Source organism: Sarcophilus harrisii, chromosome 1, assembly GCF_902635505.1.
Source record: "Sarcophilus harrisii chromosome 1, mSarHar1.11, whole genome shotgun sequence".
NCBI lineage: Eukaryota > Metazoa > Chordata > Mammalia > Dasyuromorphia > Dasyuridae > Sarcophilus > Sarcophilus harrisii.
The window spans coordinates 527430318-527444800 of record NC_045426.1 but is presented as its reverse complement, the minus strand read 5'-3'; positions in this window follow the sequence as shown (position 1 = coordinate 527444800).

Sequence of the window (14483 nt, the reverse complement as noted above, 5' to 3'; positions counted from 1 at the left end):
TCTCTATCCAATGAGTCACATAGCTGTTTCCAACAAGTATATATTAAAATGCTCAAAATATGAAGACTAAGATCTCAAAAGTGTGAATCGAGAAGTTTATTTTATTATAATTCAACATAAATAAATATACTTCAAAACATTCAGATCAGATTAAACATTTCAGATCAAATAAAAGATGAACATTTCTCTTATTTTCACCCTTAGTATTATTGCATGCCGAGAACATAAGTGCAGTCATGGTAAATGAAAACCAGGAAATAGCTACAAAATAAAGATGTAAGCTGTGTGATTTTCTAGAAGTAAGCAAAACTATAAGTGATGTGTATATTAGGTCTCTAAATTAATTTCCATTACTCTGTTTTCAATAATATGGGTAGGAATATAGTTTTTACTTTGACAGTGCCCCCCTTTAAATATACTTCTACATGCAAATTGAGAGATAGGCTTAATATAAGTATCTCATGCACACTATTACTGCAGTGTTTCCTTCTTAAGTACAACATTGTTATGTAGCATAGACTTTAAGAGCTGAAATGTAAATGAATACAGTTTATCTTTGAATTACATACAGTACCGCATGTGTTATCAATCTATCAGAATCTCTGCCAAATTGAGACTAGTGAGTGGAAGTAGATAGGTGACTATTTTCAGCAGTAAGAAGTCAGCAAATATTAGGATCAGCTGAGTCAGCCAGTTCTTTCCAACATCTCTCTATCCTTAGCATTATTGACATATCTCTAGTCACAGGGAACTGATATTTAAATGTTACCTCACTGTCCAAATCACATAATGGTTACAAAATTCATGTCCTGTAGCAACTTAAAGGAATTTGTTCATGGATTTCTTGTCACAAATTGGTTCTTCTTTAAGGTGAGTTTTCAAATCACAGTAGTCAATCCTGAGTTATAACTAGCGGATCAATTTTAATGAATAGCTTTAAGTCAAAAGGAAAAAAAAAAAAGCCTATTTCATATTACATGAACACAGAAGTATTTATTTGCCGTCATATTTGTAGGCCTCTACTTGGTTCTAAATAATAAAACAGTACTACTTTAATAGTGTCATTTATAATCATATGATATCTCTTTAAATTCATAGTTTGTACATCATTATTAAATGGGATTGTAGCAGGCTGCCCTACGTGACATGATGACTTCAAAACTCAGTAATGTTATGGGATCATTACCTTTTAGCCTGGTGATACCATAGATGAATCGTCATTTGTTTGTTTTCTTTTTTTAAAAAAGTTCCTTAATATTTATGACTCTTTGAACAGTTTTAGGTGTTTTGTAAGGGATTAGCCTTCTACAAATCTGGTTGTTAATTGCCATGACTCTTTGAAAAATGTAAATCATAATGTACAGCTCACATATACATAGTATATCCACACAAATATCTCAGATGGCACTGAGAGGATCGTACACATCTATAAGATAAAAAAGGGAAACATTTCTTTTTTTAAATTGTAACATTTTATATAAATTATAACTTTATTATTTTTATTTAAATTGTAACATATGTATTTATTTTTATTGACAGAACATATGCCTGGGTAATTTTTTTACAACATTATCCCTTGCACTCACTTCTGTTCCCTTCTGTCCCTCCATTTCCTCCCCTAGATGGCAATACATGTGAAATATGTTATAGTATATATTAGATACAATATATGGTGCAGAACCAAACAGTTCTCTTGTTGCACAGGAAGAATTGGATTCAGAAGGTAAAAATAACCTGGGAAGAAAAACAAAAATGCAAACAGTTCACACTCATTTCCCAGTGTTCTTTCTTTGGGTGTCGCTGCTTCTGTCCATCATTGATCAACTAGAACTGAATTAGATCTTCTATTTGTTGAAGATATCCACTTCCATCAGAATATACCCTCATACGGTATCGTTGTTAAAGTATATAATGATCTCCTGGTTCTGCTCATTTCATTTAGCATCAGTTCATGTAAGTCTCTCCAAGCCTCTCTGTATTCATCCTGCTGGTCATTTCTTACAGAACAATAATATTCCATAACACTCATATACCACAATTTACCAACCATTCTCCAATTGATAGACATCCATTCATTTTCCAATTTCTAGCCACTACAAACAGGGCCACCACAAACATTTTGGCACATACAGGTCCCTTTCCCTTCTTTAGTATTTCTTTGGGATATAAGCCCAGTAGTAGCACTGCTGGATCAAAGCAGTTTGATAACTTTTGGGACATAATTCCAGATCGCTATCCAGAATGGTTGGATTCATTCACAACTCTACCAACAATGCATCAGTGTCCCAGTTTTCCCACATCCCCTCCAACATTCATCATTAATTTTTCCTGTCATCTTAGCCAATCTGACAGGTGTATAGTGGTATCTCAGAGTTGTCTTAATTTGCATTTCTCTGATCAATAGTGATTTGGAACACTCTTTCATATGAGTGGAAATAGTTTCAATTTCATCAACTGAAAATTATCTGTTCATATCCTTTGACGATTTATCTACTGAAGAATGGCTTGTTTTCTTATAAATTAGAGTCAATTCTCTCTATAATTTGGAAATGAGGCCTTTATCAGAACCTTTAACTATAAAAATGGGGAAACATTTCATTTTGAGTTTTGTTATTTTATTTCTAGATTGCAATCAAGATGTCAATATAAAATATGTCATTTATCATTTGTTAATTTATCTATTCATTCATACATTTTTCAACAATTATTAAGTGTTTAATTTGCAGGCAAAGCTCAGGGATGGGGTACAAAGTTTAGATACTACTTCTCTTTAGTACTCATGGAAATTAAAGTTAAATAATAGGGTCTGCACAAAATTGACAGAAGAACATGTTGTTGTTTTTAGTTTTGGAGATAAGCCTAATAATTTCAATTCTTTGGAACTCAATGTCTTAGAATAAAAAATTTTAAAAAATGTAAGAGGACCTTTGGAATGTTAGTTACATTAAGTACTCTAAGAATATAAATAGGATACCAGTCATGCATATTTATATGCTTCTAATCATATTACTCTTTTGTCCCTAGATGGTCAGGTGTTTCTCATTGGTAATTAAATAAAGCATGACTTCCTATTTGAAATCTTGTACAATTTCATTCCTATTGCCCTGCCATTTCTTACACTGTGCCCTCTACTTATTCCACATTTCAATTCAATTCAACAATTAAACACTTATTAAGCCAATGAACTATGTTCATGCTTGACCCAAGGAAAAAAATAAAAATAATTCCTGTATGCAGAAAACTTATGTTCTACTTATGTGCTAGTGGGAGCAGTAATACACAGGAAACTAAATATAAAATATATGCAATCAATTTTAGGAATGGAGGAAAGTAACTTAATAATTGGTACAAACAAGAAGGGCTTCAAATAGAAAGTTGTTCTCAGGTAACCTTGAAGGAAGCCATAAGAATGAGAATGTATTCCTTGCATGGTGGGGAGAAGCTAATGCCTTTGAAAAGACACATAGGAGGGAGATGGAATATTGTAAACAGAGACTAGCTAATAGGTGAATTTGTCTGAAATGTTGAGTGTATGAGAAATATGCTACTGACCAATGTGAAGGGTTATAAATGCCAAACAAAGGATTTATATTTTATTTGGGGAGACATAGGAAACCACTATAACTTCTTGAGTAGAACTTTACTTTAGGAATGTCAATTTCATAGCTGTATGGAGAAATGATGAGAGGAAGAAAGAGATTACATTCAGGGATATGAACTAGGAAGTTATTGTAATAATTTAGGTAAGTTGTGATGAAGGCTTGAGTATATGGGAAAGATATTACAGAGGTAGAATTGACAAGATTTGTTAATAGATTTAATACAGAAGGTGAGAGAGACTGAAGTATCAACTTGATACTTCAGTCTCTCTCACCGTCCGTATTGTTATCCATATTCCATATGATATCCATATTCACATGCACACACAGAGAGAAATACTGTGTTTTACTATTGTTAAATGAGTTCATAGCCATTGATAAAAATTTAACTGATTTATAGATCATTAACTATTGATCTGTTGGTATCGGTTATATATCCTCAATAACAAACCATTTTCTCTAGTCACAGATATATTAGTATTTTTATTTCTCAATTAGATTCTATTTCATCTATCATTTTCTTGGATTTTGGATCCTTTGGTCATGAACATGACAGACTAAAACCATGATGGTGCCATTGGCAAAAGTATTAAAATGAGTTTTATTTTTTTTAGAAAAGATAATAAACTCTGTTTTAAATATATTGAATTAAAGATGCATGTGATACGTCTAGTTGGAAGTGTTCAACATGCATCTGGTCATGTGGAACTGGAGATGGAAAGATGAGAATTGCATATGTAGAACTGGAAGTTGTCTGTGTAAATACTCTTTGTAGGAGTTTAATGATTTGCTGAAAAAGAGAAAGCATAAACAATTTTTTTTAAAAAAAGAAGTAAAAGAGACCCTAGGACTGGGTCTTAAGTAGAAAAAAGAGTCTTCAAACCTTTTGCACCCTGAAGTCAAAAGATGATAAATTCCACAGATTTATTTATTTCAATCAAGACTCTGATAGCACATACTGAACCTTAGTACTTAGTTTAGTTCTACATAGGCAAGACCTCTCTCAGGGTTCATTTTTCTCTAGGCTGTGGGATCTAGTATTCAGAGTTTTAAAACAACAGAGATTGATCTTAAACCCATTTCCATAACATTGCTGGGCACATAGAAATCCCAATAACTCATAGTCATTCTTGTTAAAATGTGGCAGCTGAGTCCAAGGAACAGCTTCAGCTCACAGTGAAATTTCCCATGAATACGTATGGCTTCATTCAATAAGGAGCAGCTTTCACCAGAAAGACTTTGGTCAACAGATTTGTACTGAAATAAACCTTATGAGTTGACACTAACTTAATTAAAAAGTGATAAATCTCCCTATCCCAGTCTATCAGCTATTTTTAAAAAGAGAGAGAGAAAAATCAGTCTCTTCTTATTGTTTCACTAGTAGTCACTTAAAAACACAATTTTCATCTTATGTTTTTATATTTACATATAGCCTTTAACACATTATTTTTTCCCTTTGTGCTAGGCAAATATATTTTAAATAATATTTCATTTGCATATATTCTAATGAAGATTTCAGAGGACCTAGATTCAAAATCCATCTCTGCCATTTACTGTGTTACCTTAAGCAAACTCTCTAGTCCTCAGTTTTCTCATCTGTCACATGAGAAGGTTGGATTAGATGTCTTCTGCTATCTGTATCAGCATTATATTTGTGATATTTTGAATCCTATATATTGTCATTATACTTTAAAGTCTTCCTCATAGTGAACTGGTCACTAATTTTCTAAGAAAGCATTCTTTTTAATATACATAACACTTTTTTGATTAAAGAAATATAGCTAATTTTATTCCATATCCCCTTAATTATTCTTTGCACATGTAGATATCCATATTCACATGCACACACAGAGAGAAATACTGTGTTTTACTATTGTTAAATGAGTTCATAGCCATTGATAAAAATTTAACTGATTTATAGATCATTAACTATTGATCTTTTGGTATCAGTTATATATCCTCAATAACAAACCATTTTCTCTAGTCACAGATATATTAATATTTTTATTTCTCAATTAGATTCTATTTCATCTATCATTTTCTTGGATTTTGGATCCTTTCCATTTGTTTACAAATATGCTCAGGCCTAACCTATCCAGATGCTTTTTCACCATCTATATTTCATCACCAAATAATCTTTCAACCTAGTGAATTTGGCTTCTATCCTCACCATTCTAATGAAACTGCTATTTCAGAAGATTATCAATGCGTTTATTTTTTGTCTTTGAGCTCTTTACAGTGGCCCACCTCTTTGGACACTACCTCCTTTGTTAATTTCACATATTCTTTTATTGCTTCTTGTCCTTTTCCTTATTCTTCTCTTTTTGCATCCTCAATAGTCTCACTCATTAACACTATTGTCCCAGACCAATAGAATCAGTGGTTTAAGTAAAACTGTAGGATGCAAAAGGTTTGAAAAAATCTTTTTTCTCCTTAAGACCTAGTCCTGGGGTCTTTTCCTCTCTTTTTTTAAAGTTGGTACATTAATTATCAATAACACTTCTTCCTACACATAAGAACCCCAAATCAATATTTCAAGCTCTTCTGAGATTCACATCCCTATGTGTCCATTGAACAACTCTACCTGGATGCTCATCATGTCCAAAGATGAAATTGTCTTTTCATAAGGTACTATTTATTCTTCTAATGTTTGATTCACTATCTCAATCAGTGCCACCAGCAGTGATTCTTTTATTTTAAAACTTTTTCTTTCTCTTTGATTTTTTGTATCTCCCTCACTTCTCATATTCCATTGCTAAACAAAGACTGGAAATGCTATAGGAGCCTTATATCTCTAGCCTATCTTACCTGGTACTATATTAGGGGAGTCTCAGTACATGAATAATGGAGAAGGAGAACAATGTAGCAAGAAGTAATATAGTGAAAATATTGAATCAGGAGGCTTAGATTTGGAATCTGAGTGCTTCACATCTGTGTGACAATCAGTCAGTCACTAAACATTTATTAAGCATCTACTTCATGCCAAGTACTGTGCTAAGAAATGAAGATATAAAACTAAATATAGTCCTTACCCTAGAAGAGCTCACAATTTGATGAGAAAAACAAGTTTAAGAAATCTACTGGACATTCAATTTGAGATACTGGAAAAGCACTTTGAAATGTGATGTTGGAGGTGAGCAAAAAAGTTAGACCAAGACCAGTAGACTTGAAAATCATTAGTATAGAGATGATAAATAAACCATGGATGCTGATGGCAGGATAAAGGGAGAAGAGAAAATGGCCCAAGATAAAATTCTAAGGATCCAAAAAAGGAGACTGAGAAAGAGCAGTGGAAGGAGCAGAGGAAAAAGATAGTGGTAGCCCCAAAACTTAGAGACAGGAGAGTTAATCAAAGAGAAAGAGGTGGCAAACAGTGGCAAACGGCTATAGAAAGGTCAATGAGAATAAGGTATGAGAAAAGGCCTTTGAATATGATAATTAGGAAGTCATTGTTAACTGTGGAGAGATTAGTTTTGTTGGAATAATGAGGATGGAAACCAGAATGTAAGGGTTTAAGAAAAAAAGCAAAAGGAGACAAAGTATAAGTACCTATTACAAATAGTTATTTCAAGGAATTAAGCTACAAGGGACAGAAGAGCTATAGGATAATAGTGAGGATCAAGGGAAGGAAGTGAGATTGGGAAAAACATGGAAATGTCTATAGGCCTTAGGGAAGGAGCCATTAAAGTGGAAGAGAGTCAAGATAAGTGACAAACTGGAAATGGCAGAGAGAGCAATCTATTGGAAAAGACAATGGAATGAATTCAATTTTTCTGGTAAAGAGCTTAGTTTGGTAAGCAGTAAGGCCCCCTCTTCTTGTGAAATAAAAGGCAATGGAGGAGTTAATCAAAAGAGGCATTATGAGTAATATGAAACAAAGAAGAGAGCAAAAAAAAAGAGGCCATGAGAACTGTATTTTTTTCTCTAAAATGTGAGTCAAGATTCTCAGCTGAGAGGGAGGGAAGGGGTATGGGATGTCTGAGGAGAAATAAAACATTTTGGAAGAGTTGTTATGGGGTATGGGATAGTAAACAGCAAAAGGACTACATTGGATTGCTTAAAATCATGAAGGGCCCAGTAGAAGTCATGTTACATAAATTTATAGTGACAAAAGGGCACTCACTTAATACTCTCTGAGCCTCAGTTTCCCCATCAGGTAATGCCAACTTATTTTGGATTTTAGGTGAAATAATGTATGTAATGTATTTTATAAACCTTGAAGCATAGTAAAAACATCAGCTATTATTATCATCATAGCTATAATATTCAGTTTTTCTGCTTTCACTGTTTCTATTTAAATCCATCTTTCACAAAGAATCTTTCTAATAGATTTTTTTTACTGTCCTTTATTTTTCCCTACAAAAATTGTTACTGACTTGTACTGAAAAAAGTTAAATTGATTTGACTAATATTCAACATGCACCATAGCTTGTCACTATCTTACACTGGCAAACTTAAAAAACTTCTCTGTATCATATTCTTTATGTTCAGGCTAAATGGAACCATTTATTACCTCCTAAATTATCTCTGCTGTTCTTCCCTCCTGTCTTTACTCACATTTTTCCTTCTTTCTTTTTACTTATGGGATGCTTTTTCTTTTAAAGTCTACCAAACTGGCAGCTTCCCTAAAAAATGTTCCCTGATCTCTTCACCTAGTAATTATCTCTCTCTCCTTAGGCCTTACATAGCACTTATTTTTTACATGTACAAAGCCCTTATCATGTATTATTATGAATTATTTTAATTTATGTATATCTTTTTTCTTTATCAGACTGTAAGCTCCATGAGAGAAAGGATTATATCTTACCTAAATTTCGTATCTCTGCCAATGCCTACTACAGAGCTCTGAATATTTTAAGCACTTAATAAATGTGTATTGAGTTGAATTAAATTGAATAAGGACTAACCTGACCTTATTTCTTCTTGGTTTTATGATAAGAACCCAGGATCAGTGGTAGGCAAATATAACTGTCTTAAATAATAACTGCTAGTTATTAATATATTTGTGGAATACAAAAAATCTTCCTGATTGAAACCCATTTGAAGAGTATCGTGCAATCATATCCAATCCAACAAATGTTTATTATATGCCTACTATGCCCAAAGCAATGGAGAAAGACAAAAAAGAAACTGTTCCTTTGAGTCTGACATTATAGAAGGATAAAATGTGCATGCTAAAACACAAGATAATTTTGAGGAGGAAAAGAGCATTAACCATTGTGGGAACAGAGAAAGGTTTCAGGGACTGAGATTTAAAATAAAAAAAATATATTTGAAGGATTGTAAAGGATGGAGATAAGATTAGGCGTGGAGGTGTAGTCTGTGTCTAGGTATAGAGAGAAGAAATGGAATGTCCATTTTCATTAGCAGCCCAATTTGGCTAAAATATTTACTGAAGTAGGGGAGCTATATAAAACAAATCTTTTTAAAAATGCATGCCATAGTGTGGAAGCCTTGAAATAAGCTGTGGGGGATATTTGTCTTATTCTAAAAGTAATGAGGAGTCACCTGAATATTGTTGAGCCACAAACTGGCGTTGTCAAACCTATGCTTTAGAAAGATTGATATGTCAGGGATATGGAGCATGGGATGAAAAGGGTGAAAAAGTAAAGCTAGCTCTACTAATAGTCTAGGCAAGAGGTAACAAGGTACAGAGCTATCATGCTAGTTTGTTTGTGGAGAAGAGGGAAATATAATAGAGACAGGGCCTTGATAACTGATTGGATTTGGGTACATTGATAATACATTCATTTGAACACATCCAGCAGAAAATTGCTAATACAGGAACTGATTCTTAAGAGAGAGATTAGAGATTGTTAGTATTTTTTTTAGTTGGGCTTTATAAAAATAGATATGACCCTTCAACCTAAATGAAAATGATGAGATCATAAAAGGAGGAGGTCATTGGGAGGGAATGGAAAGAAAAGTATATACATCTTGTTTTAGGAAGATTCTGAAAATTACCTGGCAGGAAAAGATACCAGACACTGAGATCCTTTCTCAAACTAAATTGCCAAGAATTCCAACTCTATTGAAAAGAACACAATTCAATCAGGGTCTACATTGTTCAAATGCCAAATGTACAAATGCCAAAAAATATTATATGGAGAGCTCACATAGGGCAAATACTCACAAGATGGTCAGAAAAAGTGATACAAGGACATTCTCAAGGTCTCTCTTAAAATCTTTAGAATTGATTGTATGATGTGGGAGACACTGGCACAAGACCAGCCAGCTTTTCATGCCCTCATTAGAGAACGTTCTGTGCTCCATGAGCAAAGCACAATGAATTAGTTCTGAAAAAATGTGATATGCATGAAGTTAGAGAAGCCATTTCAAATGTCTCTAGGAACTATTTGTGGCAAAACATTCTGAGTTTCTATTGATCTAATCAGGCATAGTCAGACTGAAACTCAGTTCTAACATAGTGATCCTCTTTGAAAATAAAGGACAACAATAAACATCATAGCTTTAGAGGCAGAATATGAATGATGATCCTGCAAAGGAGTCTGAGAATGAGTGTTCAGAGAAGTAGGAATTATAACTTTATATTTGTATAATACTTCAAAATCACTTCTTTATTCAATATACCATGCAATGAATACATATAGTGTAGTTATTTTAACTTTCTACTTGAAAAAATAGAAATGTCAATGTATTTACATTTAAATAGAAAAATGCATAATGGCAAGACTAAAATTTGATTTGTAAGAGGGATACTGTTACTCAAGATAGGCTTTACTCAGGTCTTTTTACACTGCTAGAAAAGCAAAAATTTGATCCAGATCACATTGTAGAGAGGCAAGATAAGTAAACATAACTGAGTGAAATCAAAGAGTTGATTTATTGGTCAAATCTTATGAATGAGTTCCTACTATTCTGGAAAAGTAACCAAGCACCATGTTTAGACATCCCCACAAAAAGAAAACAATTAAAATGTGCACAGATAGGGGTTTTGGAAATGCCAGAAATACGTGTGAGAAAGGAAGTTCAGGAGGCCAGTATAAGTAATTGTCATGCCCTCTTTTTGCTTTGATTCAACAGCAAAATCTTCTTTAAGCCAGTCTTGACTTATTTTAAAATAACTCAAGGACAAATATAATGTTCATTTGTAAATAAGAATAACATCATGATCCTTGCCTGGAAAGGTAAAAAGTTCCTTTATGTCTTTTAAGGGCTTCAGAGTCAACATTCACATAAGCTAATGAGTCAAATTTTGCCTTTTTCATTCTTCATGTGACTTGATAATCTTTGTCTCATGATGGTTACTTATTTTATTTTTCTCTTCCCCTTCCTTCCCTTTATAATATTGAATAAGACAATCAACAGTTCTTAGGACTGCTGAATATGATCATTTTTCTTGTGCTTTAGCAAAAAATTGAAGTAGGTGGACATTTAAAATTGAAGCTCAAATATTCACATAATTATGGTAGTTTAACTAATACTATATTACTAGACTATAGGAAGTAGTACAGAATGAGATGTCTGAAAAGTTGGATTGGAGCCAGATTATGGTGGACCCTGAATGCAAGTTTATGCTTTTGTAGGTTAAAGGGAGTCACTGACAGTTTTAAAGGGAGGAGTAAAATGAATAGAATAACAGAAAGATCACACTAGCAGCATTAGCAGCAATCACCCCAGCAGAAGGATGGGATGAAGACAGAATCAACTGGAAATAGGAGAATCAGTTCAAAACTAAAAGAAATGCGGCCCATAACAGTGGTTGCATATAAATTAGAAAAGTACAGGGTTTTTTGCAAAAGATCTTGCAAAGAAAGATAAGAGAGTAGAAAAATTCAAAGATGATGTCACAACCCTGAGTGATAGAGAAGATGACAGTGTCTTAATAGAAGTGCAAGAGTTTAGAGATGGAGGCATTTTGGCAGCAAGATGATGTGCAGTTATGTATGATAATTCTGAGGTTTTAGCAATATATCCAACTGGATTTATTAACAAATAGTTATAAATATAGGACTGGAAATAGTGAGGTGGTATATGGAATGGAAATATATGTGTGCATACACATATATAACACTTATATAAACATGCACATATGTACTTATGAATCATCTGCATAATAGAAGCAATAAAAATGGATTCTATCAGTAAGGAAGAGGGTGTTGAGAGAAAAGAGGTCATTATACAAAATTTTAGGGGAAAGCTACCTGGAAGGTAATGGAAGAATATGAAAAAGAAATAAGAAAAAAAATATGAAAAATAGATCAAGAAGGAGCAGTTAGGTAGCAGAAGAATCATATGAATGGTGTCTCCAAAGAAGATACAAAATAGAGGAGGAAGTTGCCCAAGATGTCCTTCAGAGAAGTCGACAAGAAAGAACACAGAAAATTGGGTCAGTTATTGTTTTTTTTTTTTTTTACTTTGGGAAGGTCTTGTGTAACTTTTGAGAAAAGCATATTAATAGAATTTTGAAGGCAGAAACAAAGCTGTAAAAGTTTGGAGACTAAGTTGAGGCAAAGGAGGCAGGAAATGCACATTACTGATATAAACTTATCAATGAACTGAAAGAAATAAGATTATGGAAGTAGTGAGTGAAAGGAAATTTTTTCTTAAGATAAAAGAAAAAAGGTGATAAAAAGGCAAGCAGGCAGGCTAGAAATAATATTACTACATGGATATGACACATAGAAAGATCTGTGGAAATATTAATATAATTTTGTAGGTTTCCATGTTCTCGTTCCTAAAGTTTACAATGTTATGACTCAATGGAATTGTTTTGTTTTGCCAGTGTTAAGTTCGTATACCCATCTATATTTTACAGATGAGAATGGTTAATAAAAAGGGAAAGAAGCATTTTCCCTCTAACCTATTGAATTTTTACTTTCCTTACATTACAAGTTATCAGCATTTGAGATGTCATATGAAGATGGGAGTTATGGTTATATTATTTATCTTTTGCCTCATACTTGTTCATCATTCTAGGAATGAAAGTATGTATTTGTATGTGAGATTACCATGCTCACTTCTCTGTATCTATGTATATATGTTTTAGAGAGGAAAAAATGATAGCCACACCAAGAGAAGGATCTCAACCACTGTGGATAAATCAATCCATCAAAAAAAAAAAAAAAACAATTCTGCCATGAAACTTAATCACTAAAGGTCATGTCGGGGAGTGAGGAACAGATTAAATTAGCATAGTATTAGATATGGAAAATGATTTCTGTCAAAATCATCTTTACCACAATTATAATATGTTAATTACGTATTTCATTAAGGAAGTTGATTATGGTTCACAGATGAAATCATGCAGGCGAAGACACCTGGAAGGAAGCACTAGAGCCTGAAGCTTCTCTCTCTCTCTCTCTCAGTCTCTCTCTTTCTCTGTTTTTCTCTCTCTGGCTTTCTGTCTCATTTTCTTTCTTTCTCTTTTATGTAGAGACATATTAATTTTAGTGATTTATGTACATCTCATTCAGAAGAGCTTTTTGCTTTTACTATTAATATTATTATTTTAGCATCAGATTCATGAAGCAGTGCCAGGAAGCAAAATGAAGACTACATACTCAGTGACAGTGCACAGATCTTCACTTTTTCTTCGTTTCCATGCTCAGAAAAAAAATATCTAAGAACAATGTCCTTCTTTTCTTTTTTTTCCCTACCTTTTATAATCTTCTTCATCTTGCCTCTTTTCTCCTTGCTTACAAGGAGAAAAGTACAGTACCTAAGAATGTGTCTTCTAACTATTCACTAGAAATGTAATGATGATTGACTAAGGGATATGAGATTTTTTTTTTGTTTTGCTTTGTTTTGTTTTGTTTTGTTTTTACATTTAGAATTTGATGTCCCTGAAGGATTTATGCTAGTCATTTAAAAAGGCATGGTCAATCATCTGAATATGTACTGATGTTAAAAGCAAGTCATAATCCTCTCATGGGAAGTAGTCTCAATGAAGATGTCAATGAGTATGAAGTCAAAGTTGGTAAAGTGATAGTTGATATCTATGAGACTATTACTTAATCTTTGTTACCAATGTTACATTTGCTAATCCCAGTGTTACTCATTCTTTTTTCTTCATTATGTTGCAAAATTAATTCATTGAAAAGTAGAAAAATGTTTTAGAAATTTCAGTTTTATAACAGGCTTTTTATGACCCTCTCTCATATGCCAAACCTCTCCTGCATCAAGAACCCCAGGCCTCCCCTTGGGGACTATCTTCTAAAATTTGTGCTACTTCATTTACACAAATGGACACACACCATATGCAAGCAAACAATCATTAGTTATTCTCAAGTGGCAAAAAAGAAGTAGAACTTCAGGACATGGTAGTCATAAATAGGCAGATTATATATCACCAAGTAAAAATAGTTTCTAGTTGTGTCCCTTTGAAATAAAGGCCACTAAGACTCAGTCAAATATAATTACTTCATCCTAAGACTTCATCATGAGTGAGAACGCATCAATGCTTGTATGCCCTTGTACTGATAGATTTTGCCACACAGAATAATCATTGTTGGAATTAAGCATAATTGTCAAGAAAGACTTGGTCATCATGAGAAAGACTGTCTTATACAACTGTCCTTTTGCTTTCCAACAGTAATTACTTTAGTAATTAATCTCTGTCATTTAACTGTATTACATTTTGAAAAGAGAAAATGGAAGAAAGACCAGTTTCAGGCTAATTTACATCACAGTTTAAAATCCCAGAATAGGGTGAATCAAATGTCAAATTTAGCCCTTTCACAGATTTTTCTGTCTCATTCTAATATCTAAGTGCCAGTGAAAGAAAAAAAAAAAAAAAACTCAAGTTGCATCCCTCTAAAAACATAGAATAAAAATGCCATAGTCTTTTGGATTCTTCATGGAAATCCTACTGACTTTTTTCTTGAGTATAAAGAAATACAGTTAATAAGCACATGCATGAAA